The sequence below is a fragment of the Rattus norvegicus genome, chromosome 6, assembly GCF_036323735.1.
Source record: "Rattus norvegicus strain BN/NHsdMcwi chromosome 6, GRCr8, whole genome shotgun sequence".
Classification (NCBI taxonomy): domain Eukaryota; kingdom Metazoa; phylum Chordata; class Mammalia; order Rodentia; family Muridae; genus Rattus; species Rattus norvegicus.
Genome location: NC_086024.1, coordinates 121,272,759 through 121,284,252, shown reverse-complemented (window position 1 = coordinate 121,284,252; position 11,494 = coordinate 121,272,759). Strand labels below are relative to the sequence as shown.

The following is an 11,494-nucleotide window of genomic DNA, read 5'->3' as shown; positions in this document are numbered from 1 at the left end:
TATATTCTATTATTTAATAGATCCTTATATCTATATATTTATTCATTTATGCAATAACCCCTTAGCATCTCCTGTGAGGCAGGCAGTATTACACTATGAACATACACAACTGTGAGCTGCACTTTGCTCTCTTATAGCACCACTAATAATTTTTGCAAATTATTACTAATTATTATTGCAAAAATGAGGTTAAAATGTATGGGAAATATTTGGAAAAGGTAGCAAATCTTGTATTGGTAAGAATAATCTTGAAAATATTGAGTATTGATATTTGATCAGGTAACCTGATGAAGGGAGAAGTCAGCCTTTCATATTTTTTGTACATGGTCTATGTAGATATGAACAGTTTTAGATGGTGGATCTGAAGAAAGGCTATACATGGAGGTTTCAGACATAATGAGATTCAGGGAAGGTCTGATGACAGAGGGAGAGAGAAAGAGTTTAAAGCAAAAAATTAAATCCTTAAGTAATATGTAATAATAAATAATAAATAATAAATAATAAATACATAAATTACATAGACAATATAAATAAAAGTATATTACAGAAGGACCTTTGAACTTTTGGAAGAACTTTGAATTTGCTTTTTAAGAGTAATGGAAAAATATTGAGAAGGCTTAGATCAGTGACTTGACTTGACACAAGTTGTCTCTCCAGCATTTCTTAATACAGTGATATGAAAATAAAGTAAGTCCAGGCTCTGCAACTGCAATAATCTGAGTAGGTGGTAATGGTGGCCCATGCTCTGTGGATATTCAAAGAAAATATATATTTAATACAGTTTTTCTGTCATGTATTTTGGATTCTAAATATTATTCAAAATGGTTGGATATTTAGGGGCTGAAGAAAGGTTCAGGAGTAAACACACTTACTCTTACCTAAGTTCACATCTCAGCACTCTTTCAGATTATTCAAAGCCACCGGTACCTTCAGCTCCCAGGAGTGGGCTTTCTCTTCCAGCTTCTGTGAACACCCAAATGTGGATATATAACATACATTCACACAGTTGTGGACATATATGCAAGTATATGACATCATTTTAAAAATAATAATTAATTAACATATGATCTCAAAACAACTTAACTTAAAAAAATTGTTGAGGTACAATCTACTGAGTCCTCTCTTTGACGTCATGTATAAGAAAGCCAGGTCAGCGGTTGGTTTAACAGATTTACTTAGGTGTCTGAAGGGCGGCAAATGAGTATGTTGAGCCGCATGGATTCATCTCAATTTTTTAAAACATAAATGAAATCCATTGTTACTCGGGTAAATTGGAAAATATTGATTGCATCTTTCTTAGCTTTACACATTGCATTATTGTCCATAGGTATATTGCAAATTTCATTTGCAGATAAATTTCAGTGCAGAATAAAATGATGTCAATTAACTATAATTATTATTTTTCATATTTTTTCGAACATCGGAACCTTAAAATTTGTGAACTCAGTTTTCTGTATCTCCAAGACCTACATATTTAGAAAACAACTTCATGAACTACTAGATGACAGAGGGTATCATGAAAAAGTGGGTTGTATTTGAAGGATATCGAGATCGCATTGCTTTTACACGGATAAGAGACAGAAAACATTGCACACTGATTTGAACCAAGGCAAACAGAGAATGAATTCATCAGTAACTCAGTAACAGTATCATCAGTCTGAGGACAGAACTTCAGTCCTTGAAGCAAGAACTTGCTTTTGACTTTGTTCAGACAATGAGAAACACAATCTTTTCCAATTCTATTTTGTTTAAAAAAACACAACAAGAGTTCAGAATAATAATGATGGGGGGGATTGTACCAGGCAGCTCCCTCGATATTATATGCACTGTTCAAGAATATTTACAATAAAATAACTTTTATTTAAAAATATGAATAAAACTATTATTTCATATCCTTATTCGAGTCATAAAAGAATAAGCACAGTTTCCTTTTACACAAAAACCTAAAATGTGTTTGACATTTCTCCTTCAGTTATGTTCGTATTATACTGTTTGAACAATTCTCTCATTTATTTCTGTCATTTGAATGTACTTATCAACATTATTTAATATCTTCTGAAACTACTTCTCATTCTTATTAAAAGAGATATGAAACTGTCAAATTATTTGTTTTATGTCTTCATTCTCAATTCTTAACACTCTTTTGTTCTACATATTTATTTTATTTTTTATTGAGAATACAAAAGGGCTGCTTACATTTTCTTTTACTACATTTTATAGTGAATTACTAAACTGACACCCAAAATTTGAAAAAAAAAATTTTCAGTAGTAGCTAATTTTAAAGAAATAAACAGACAAAAGTGTTATTCTGTCTATATCAGTCATTTATCACAGGAAAAATTAAAACACATTCTGAAAGCCAAGGCAAATGTGTTTTGTTTGGAAACATACCACTAAACTCCAACATAGAGGGATAAAACATCTGGCTCTAACTGCATCAAAGATGATGATTAAGATTCAGATGCTTCAAGTTGCCAATCAGAAGGCATTCTCCTGAGAATTCAAGATTCCGCACCACCTCCAACAGAAGGATCTGCCCTTTTGTGCAACTCTTTGAAGCGTTGGTTATAGTGACTCTTCTGTTAGATCTCTTTTCAATTCATCCTGTTTGTAAACCAAGTCCAGACTGTACCTGCCCATGCTTAAACATGGCAGCATCCACAGCAAAGTGGATCAGCTATCTCACTCTCTTTTTGTTATCATCTAAGAGTTACAGATGCATATGAGAGACTAAGTGTAAGTCCTCAAGGAAGGAATTCAAATATGGAAAAGAAACGGAAGCAAAGCGAAACAAAGAGAAAAGAAATTGAATGAAAAGAAAAAGACATTCGAATTGCTTCAGAGGTGGCTCAGTGGTTAATAGCAATCATACTCTCGCAGAGTCTAGGTTTTGTTCCTTGCACCCACATAGAAGCTTATAACTCTCTCTAATGCCAGTTCTATGGGCTCTGATACCATTTTCTGCCACCTCTGTAGGGAGCCGTATTGGATTTGGGCCTGGCCGTTTTGTGACTGTATAGCTCAAAGTGGCTACCTGACCCTTGGCCACACATACTCCTCTAAGATGACTACCATATAGCCTTGAGATTGTGGGACAAAAGCCTCTCCCATGAATTTATGGCACAGGAAGATAACATTCACAGGATGCTTCAGCCCAAGCAAAAATCAGTTATCTCCTGAGTCAACACCCGGTGTCTCCACTGCCTGACCTCATCATCTACCACCTAACCTCTTTGCGTCCAGCTATCACTGCCTATACCCTCATCTCCTCCTCCTCTGTGTTTTACAAAGGTCACTCCCCCTACCTGAAAGCCTTTAAAGCTGTAACGTTCACCCCAATAAACGAGACCTTGACAATAGAATCTTGCTTGGTCTCCTTCTTCTCTTGCCCTCCATTGGCTCAAGGGTAACGCCCCTTCGGAACCATGAATAACTGGACCCACTGGATGGGTCACTCCTCGGGATCTTCTAATTATGTGATCAACATAAACTCATGCATATGTACACATAAAAAAGGCCAACTAAAAAACTCTGAGAACTTGCAAATTCTGCTATTTTCTTTGGCACTAATAAATAAACCAACTTCACATGCTTCTAAGACTTATCTCTCTGTTAAGACAAAAAGAGATTGAATATAAATGTTCTCAAATAGCCATCCTGTAGTTATTCACTCCTAATGGAAAAGGGCCATCCTAGAAGAAAGAAAATGGCAGTTGTACGACTTAGAGATGTAAACCAAACATACAAGGCCCTGGAAGTAAACAAAACTGAAAAGGTCATAAAAGCAGTAAGGAATTCCTGACCACAAGGGATGGCACAACCAGCTGAGCTACAAATAATACAATATGCTGCTGTGATACAGTGTCCCTATATCAGTTCACCCTAAGGATGTGGGCTTTCTGATGAAACAATTGCCTTTAAGTAACCCCTCCTTTATTTAAATTTCAGCAAGAAAATTACAGATTCACTAACCTAGGCTTGAAGGGATTAGTATTTTCCTTTTGTCTGTCAATACTGCCCCACACTGGGTAAACAAACATTTGTTCAAGTCTTCTCAAAAAAGCTACACAACACTGGACAACCCAGTGTCACAACTGGAAAAACATTGGTTTCTAGATAAGCTTGTGAGAGTAATTTTGAACAAAAGTTATCATTGGCATTAGTAGAGTCTAAAGCAAACTGCCCTGCTCAATGTAGAGTGGCCACATTGTTTCCACAGGGACTTATATAGAATATAAAACCATGAAAAATATATCTTCATTTTTCTGCATTTGATCTTAACAAAGATCCATTTCTTTCCCTGCCTATCTGATTTAGACGAAACTTATACCATCTATTCTCCTGATGGATAAGAGTACAAAATTAAACAGTAACTACTCCATGAGTTCCACAGATGCTAACATGTAACTACTGGTCTCACATAGTCATCTTAATCTTTTGTTGGAGACCACAGGTCCTCAGCTCACTGTCTCCTTTCTCAGAGATCAAAACAAGCCCCCAGTCTTCTTCCCTGAGTAAAGCCAATAAAAATCCTGTTTTATGTACCACAGAGAGGAGTTTCTTTCCCTGCCTCCCTGCCTCCCTGCCTCCCTGCCCCCTATTTGCAGCATCAATACAACATGAATTATGAGTTGTTTTGTTCAATCATTTCTTCTAGACACTTGTTATATGTGCTACTTCACATGGAATTTCCCCTCAACCCTTTCTCAAAGCCTAATAAAAGCCAGAAATTCTTGTACTCTTACAAATCTAAAGGCTCTCTGTTCAAGACCTCACCCTGATGATATGATGCTTATAACTCATATTACAATGCTAGAAATAAATTATTATATCTCTTTAAATTTATTTCAAAGTTGTTTATGACAATGATGATGTCTCTCCTGATGCTCTTCAGGACCTATGCATGGCTCCTGTGGTCATCAGCACCAATTCTCCTAATAAAATTCATATGAAGGGTCATTACTTTGACAATCTTTTGTTCTCTAACTTTTCTTTCCTTTATAAGTTAGAGTATTACAAAGTTACTATTCATGGAAAATTTTTTTCTTATTCAGACTCATTTATAAATCACATATAATTCATTTCTACTCATGTATGCTTTTGATACAACTGTAATTAAAATTATAGAATGTTTGTTACTTTACTTTACTGAGTTACATTTTGTTTACCAAATCAGAAAGAAATAAACTTATAAATTTTGCAATCACTTTAAGCACACACATAGTTTGCCATCTGTTTTGCAAAAACTATATTGTGTTTCCTGAATAAATTAAACTCAGGTCTTCCAGAAATGTTTTTCAACTTCAAGTTTATCTGATTACATTTGTCGATCAATGGTCAGTCATTTATGCTACTACTCAAGCTAATTGATGTTCACAATGTGCATGAGTCAAAAAGCAGTGATATGCACATTAAAGTATACTTCTTACCTCTATAAACATTATTATTGATGTGTTTAAGACAGGCAAGAGATGTTAGCTGATGTCTGTAGAAAATAAATAATAAAGAGATAAAGTGAGAGTCATGTCATTGCCACCAAATACTATAGAGGCAATGAGCTCATTTTTACTTCATGTTTTTGGTTAATCAAAATAATGTACAGGTTCAGACTTTCATATATCAATATATGTGCCTCATATAGTGACAAAATATGATGCAATATTACATCATAGCAGAGGATGGCCTTGTCAGGTATCAACAGGAGGAGAGGCCCTTGGTCCTGTGAAGGCTTGATGCCCCAATATAGGAGAACTCCAGGGCAGGGAGGTGGGAGTGGGTTGGTGGGAGGGGGAATACTCTCACAGAAGCAGAGGAAAGCAGGATGGGATAAGGGTTTTACAAAGGGGAAACTTGGGAAGGAGATAACACTTGAAATGTTTTTACCTAAACATCTGCCTTTATTCCATTGACAATACCTGAGTAATCAAATGCAGAGCAACTCTTTTTAAACATATATTTACATTTATAATATGTTATATACAATATGCATTAATACATATTAAATTTTGTATTAATACATGTATAATGATATAGTGTGTATCTGTGTGTGAATTTAGAAATACTGCCTGTTCTGCCTTTTCGGCTGTATCTCTATAGCTAAAAGCTATTCGGTGATTCTCATTTTGATGGCTCACTCTTGAGTAGGTGTTGATAAGTTCAGTATATATCTCTAATTTGACCTGACTAATACTTTAAATCTGGCAATAAAATTCTCTTTTTGTTAAGAATTATCAGAATTAAAACATATGTATGATCTCAAGCTACCTCACAACATTGTACTTCTGAACCACGAGAATGGAAAATATTTTAGTGGAGAGGATGGGTAGATGATGCCTTATTCAAAAAATGAAAATTCATTTTAAGAGTCATAAACATCAGGCTCTACATAGTATACTGAAATGTAAAGAGTAGACTATTCTACGAGTTCTGCTCCTATTGCCCAAGGCCTGGCCATAATTAAAAGCAAATATTTAAAAAGCTCTAAACAGGCAACCAATTATTGAATACATACATGTACAAACATGTACATGAACATGTTGACATTTTTTTTCAAAATTATTCCAACTAAGGGATTTAGGGATAATTCATCATTCAAGAATAAATACTACTCAATCAGGAAGACTTATGTTTTTGTCCCAGTGCTCATCAGATGACTCCAAAAAGCCTTTATCTTCAGCTACAAGGGACCTGATGGACTGCTCTGGCCTCTGAGGAGATGTACACTCAGAGACACACACACAAACACACACACACACACACACACACACACACACACTCACATAAAAAAAAATAAGGTCAGATAAAATAGGACTTTTTAGATCAGCAGTTAAGAGCTGGCATTGCTTTTCTATTGAACTAGCAGTACCTGTGCTGTGGTGCTTACAATAGCCTATTCCTCCATCTCTGGACATAATCATCATGCCTATAAGAACTGCACTCATCTGCTCATCTGTCTGTGTGTGAGTCTGTGTGTGTGTGTGTGTGTGTGTGTGTGTGTGTGTGTGTGTAGTAGTAGTAGTAGTAGTAGTAGTAGAAAGAGAGAGATACATAATAAAAATAACAAAAAGTATTTAAAAATTATAATATTCTTTAAAAGCAAAGAGAGACAGAATAGTATTTATAAATACTAATTTTAATACTTGTAGTGTTTGGAGACATGATAATTAAAATTAATAAGACATATAATTAGAAGCAACATTTGACCTTGAGTTCATTTTGTCAAAAACCTCATATCAGAAATTCAAGAAGAGATGTTGAGGATTAGCCCCCCAGTTCTCTCTACAAGTTTCTCTGGATAGTACATCTCTTGCCCAGTCTTTCATTTTACATATCAATCTAGTCATTTACTGCAGATTTCCTTTTGATTAGCCTATGAATTAGCATCCCTTAAACCCAGCCCCTTAATTCTGAGGAGACATCAAATACACATTTTCTTTTAACTTTGCAAAAGAATTCAGAGATAAGTCTGCCTTGGTTGTATACAAACAATAAGCTAGCTGGGCGGGACCTTGTCCTGAAATTACTATTTTTACCACACTTGGACCTAAACTTGCTCTGTCCCAGGCCAACCAGGAGATCAGGAAACTGACTGCCCTTGTAAGCATAAACAAACAAACAAACAAACAAACAAACAAAAACTTACTTGACTGAGATCTTCTTGATCACCAAAGCCTGAATGTCTTTATCTCCTTCCTTAGTCTGTTTCTGACAAGTTCGCTCACAGCACAGCTGCTTTTGTTCCTTTAGATTCATAAAGTATAAAATCAGTCATAATTCATATTGCATCCTTATATTTTGCATAATTGGGAAATTATGTTTTGAACCCATGATTTTATAATAATTCTTTTCCACAGCTGTCCTGAATGTGCCAACATTTATCATTTATCATTTATCATTATCATTTATCAATTAGCTACATCTCCTATTGGATGGACTCTGATTATCATGGAGTCATTAATATTAACAGAGGGGACATCCCTTGAAGGAGGAACATAAAACATATACATTATTATACACATTATTATAGAAACAATCCTCATATCCATAGCACCAACTACACTCATCGAGGTCCATGCATGCTTGCACTGTGGCAGGTACCGAAAACATTTCCTTTAGTCTTTACCAAGGCTATGCAGATTCTGGTAAAGGGGGAGGGGTCAAGGGTGGAGCTGTAACAAGGAAAACATTGCAGAATAGAGCTCAAAAGTCAGGAAAGATGGCTCAGTGGTGCTGGACCACCCAGTGTAGGGGAATGTCGGGGGAGGGGGCAGAAAGGGGGGGTGGTTGGGGAAGGGAACACACTTGAAGAAGAAGGTAATGGGGATGGACTAGGGGGCTTATGAGCAGGAAACCAGGAAAGGGAATAACATTTGACATGTAAATTAAAAAATATCCAATTAAGAAAAAGAAAAAAGAATCAAAGTAAAACAAAATAAAAAGAGCAGAAGTTTTATGTGTTAAAGATTTGGTTTCCAAATCAATTTAAAGATGGAACCATGAGAACCCTTTTGTCAATGATTAATTAATGCATGAAAGATTGTTAAATATGTGACATTACCAGAAACTGACCAAATGTAGGAAAGGAGATAGGGCATAATTGGAAGAAGCTTGTCCCCAACATCATAGCTTTAAAGAATACTGTCCTAGTACATTCTTCCATTTCTCAATTACAGTGATGTAGGCAGCTATGTTCAATGGCATCATCTTCCCACTATGTCTTCTCCATCACGGTCTGCAGTTGTAAGGCCAACAGAAGATGAACCGTAAGTACAGATCAAAAATAAATATTCATGTTGTAAGCTAGTTTACATCCATGTGTTTAATCTGAGCAATGGATCCCAGACTTCTCCTTGCTCATCAAAGTGAGCAATATCTAAAATGAAGAGATAAAAATCACTGTTTCACAGACAAATATATCAAAAGTTCTAATATGTCCCTTATGGTTTCTGGGGTATATTTAAGAACATAAGACTATATAGGGAACTATATTCTTGTATTTGTGTTTATTGATATATGGGATTTTATCTTCATTAGAGAAGATATTAGAAAATAATGTTCTCCAATATTTTTGTGTGACTTAATATTCATTTATCCAACCACCAAATATTGGGATTTGTTCTCTTTATCAAAACCTTTCTGGACATGTATTAATTACTTCTGCCCTTGATAGAGATATTTATACAAGTCAAGATTTAAAGGAGTACATGGGTAATGTATCAGAGTCAAATGTCAATCTTTAAATTTATTATTTCATATAAACAAGACATTGTTTCTTTTCCAGTGCAGCTTTTGACTGTATTTAAAATAATAGTGAATCATATACCTGCTACTCGGTATTTTTAAAGGCTTTTTCTTCAAGATGAGAAAGTTGTAATGAGTGGAATCTATAGAAAAGAACTGAAATTTTGGTCTATTCCCTGGAAATAAGTATCTAACATTCTGGTATATTCTTTCTCTTTGTTGTAATTCAGATTAACTCTGTCATTCAAGATATGTCCAACTGGCTCAAAGAGACTAGAAAATAAATCTTAGATTGTCTCAATGTGTCCTATCATTTTCTCTTTGTAATTTGTTTAAAGCTAGGTCTTTTAACAGTAGTAAAAAATTAACAAATGTTTAACCTATTTTTTCTATTTATATACATTAATTTAATTGAATTCAGAGATTAGAATATTTATTTATAATTGAAAATATATTTATATTTAATATTCATCTGTGTGATATCTATATGTACACTTTGGCACTATGTGCACACCTACCACCTTTGGAGATGAGAGTGTAAGGCCCAAAGTGAGTCTTAACTACCGGGAGACCTGCCCTAATGAGACAGGAGAACAGAATTTGATGAAAATGCAAGGGGTTTATTTCTGGCACATCAAGGTCAATCCTCAATCTGCTCCACCCGGCGAGTGACTAGAAGGTGACCCTAAATGGTTATAACAAGCAGTTTTTATACTTTTTAGGGGTACATGTTACATCAACAAAGTTACAGTTTAAACTTATTGATGAAGCATATTGACCTTGGAATCTATTGGTTAGCAAGCCTATGACATGCATTCAAACTCTATCTGGGTCCAGAGGGTCAGGTGACAATCAGTCAGTACATTCTGCTATTTTTCAAGAATGTTCCTGTTCTGGCCCCTCATGTACTGTGGGTGAGAACAGAACCTGGCTTAGCCTTGGCTCAAGGTGGGAAATTGGAATTTGGCTTAGTCTTGACCTGAGGCCAGTGGGTGTAAGGCTAGCAAAATTCCCGAGGGTCCTTCAAGAGCCGGGTTAATTTTCCTACACATGGAGTTATACCTATTAGTGAGCCATTGCACTAGTGCTGGGAAATAAACCTATGGTATCTTCAAGAGAAACATTTCCAGAATCAGAAACAAATGAATGTTCATTCAGAATCAATAAGACAGACAGCAATCCAGTACAAATGATGAATCTTGAGGCCACCTTCTGCTTGGATAATATTGATGACATCAGCTGCAAGATCATAGAACTTCCTTTCCAGAATAAAATTCTCAGTATGCTCACTGTGCTCCCCAAGGACATGGTAGAGCAGTCCATGGGCCTGGAGAACATTGAAAAGGAACTCAATTCAGAAACATTGTTATTGTAGACCAACCCCAGCTCTATGGCCAACGCCAAAGTCAAACTCTCCCTTCCAAAGGTTAAGGTAGAAAAGATGATTGACCCCAAGGTTAGTCTGGAAAACCTAGGGCTGAGAAGTCTCTTCAATGAAAGTACAGCAGATTTCTCTGGAGTGTCAGAGACCAAGGGAGTGTCCCTATCAAATGTAATTATCAGAATATACCTATAAATAATTAAAGATGGTGGTGAGTTCATTGAGGTGCCAGGGTCCTGGATCTTATATCACAAGGATAAATTCAATACTGACTATCTATTTATTTATATCATTAGATAGAACAAAACGTGAAACATCATTCTCTTTGGCAAATTCTGTTCTCCTTAGCTGGCAGGGCATTGCCAAGTCTCAGGTAACTTGTCTGTAGTTTCAGAGCTTGGTAAACTATGTATCCAGACAATGACTTTCTATACAAAACAATTGTGAATGTTGCTGAATTAGGAAAAAAAAGAGAAACAATTGTTCTTATCATTGACTCATATCTCCAAAGTCTATTTTTATGTTTTAATAATTTATTTTTATGTGCATATGTTCTGCTTTATGTTCTGCTTGAATATATGTCTATTTGAGGGTATTAGAACCTCTGAAACTAAAATTACAGATAAATGTGAACAACCATACTGGTGATAGGAATTGAACTCAGGTTCTTTGGAATAACAGTTAGTGTTCTTAACTGTTGGGTCATCCCTCCAGTCTCCACTAGTTCTACTTTTAAAGATATATTTACTTTTACTTGATCCACATGCATATTTGCCTACATGACTATGCACCATGGTTGTACAATGCCCAAGAAGAGGTTCTTGGAGTCCTTAGAGCTCAGTTATAGCTTCCTGTGACCCATCCAATATCTAG

General features: G+C 35.6%; 1 pseudogene; it reads left to right on the top strand.

The window, feature by feature from the left end:
• The first annotated feature begins 10,342 nt into the window (after nt 1–10,342).
• On the top strand, nt 10,343–10,969 carry Serpinb5-ps1 (serpin family B member 5, pseudogene 1; annotated as a pseudogene).
• The last annotated feature ends 525 nt before the right edge of the window (nt 10,970–11,494 follow it).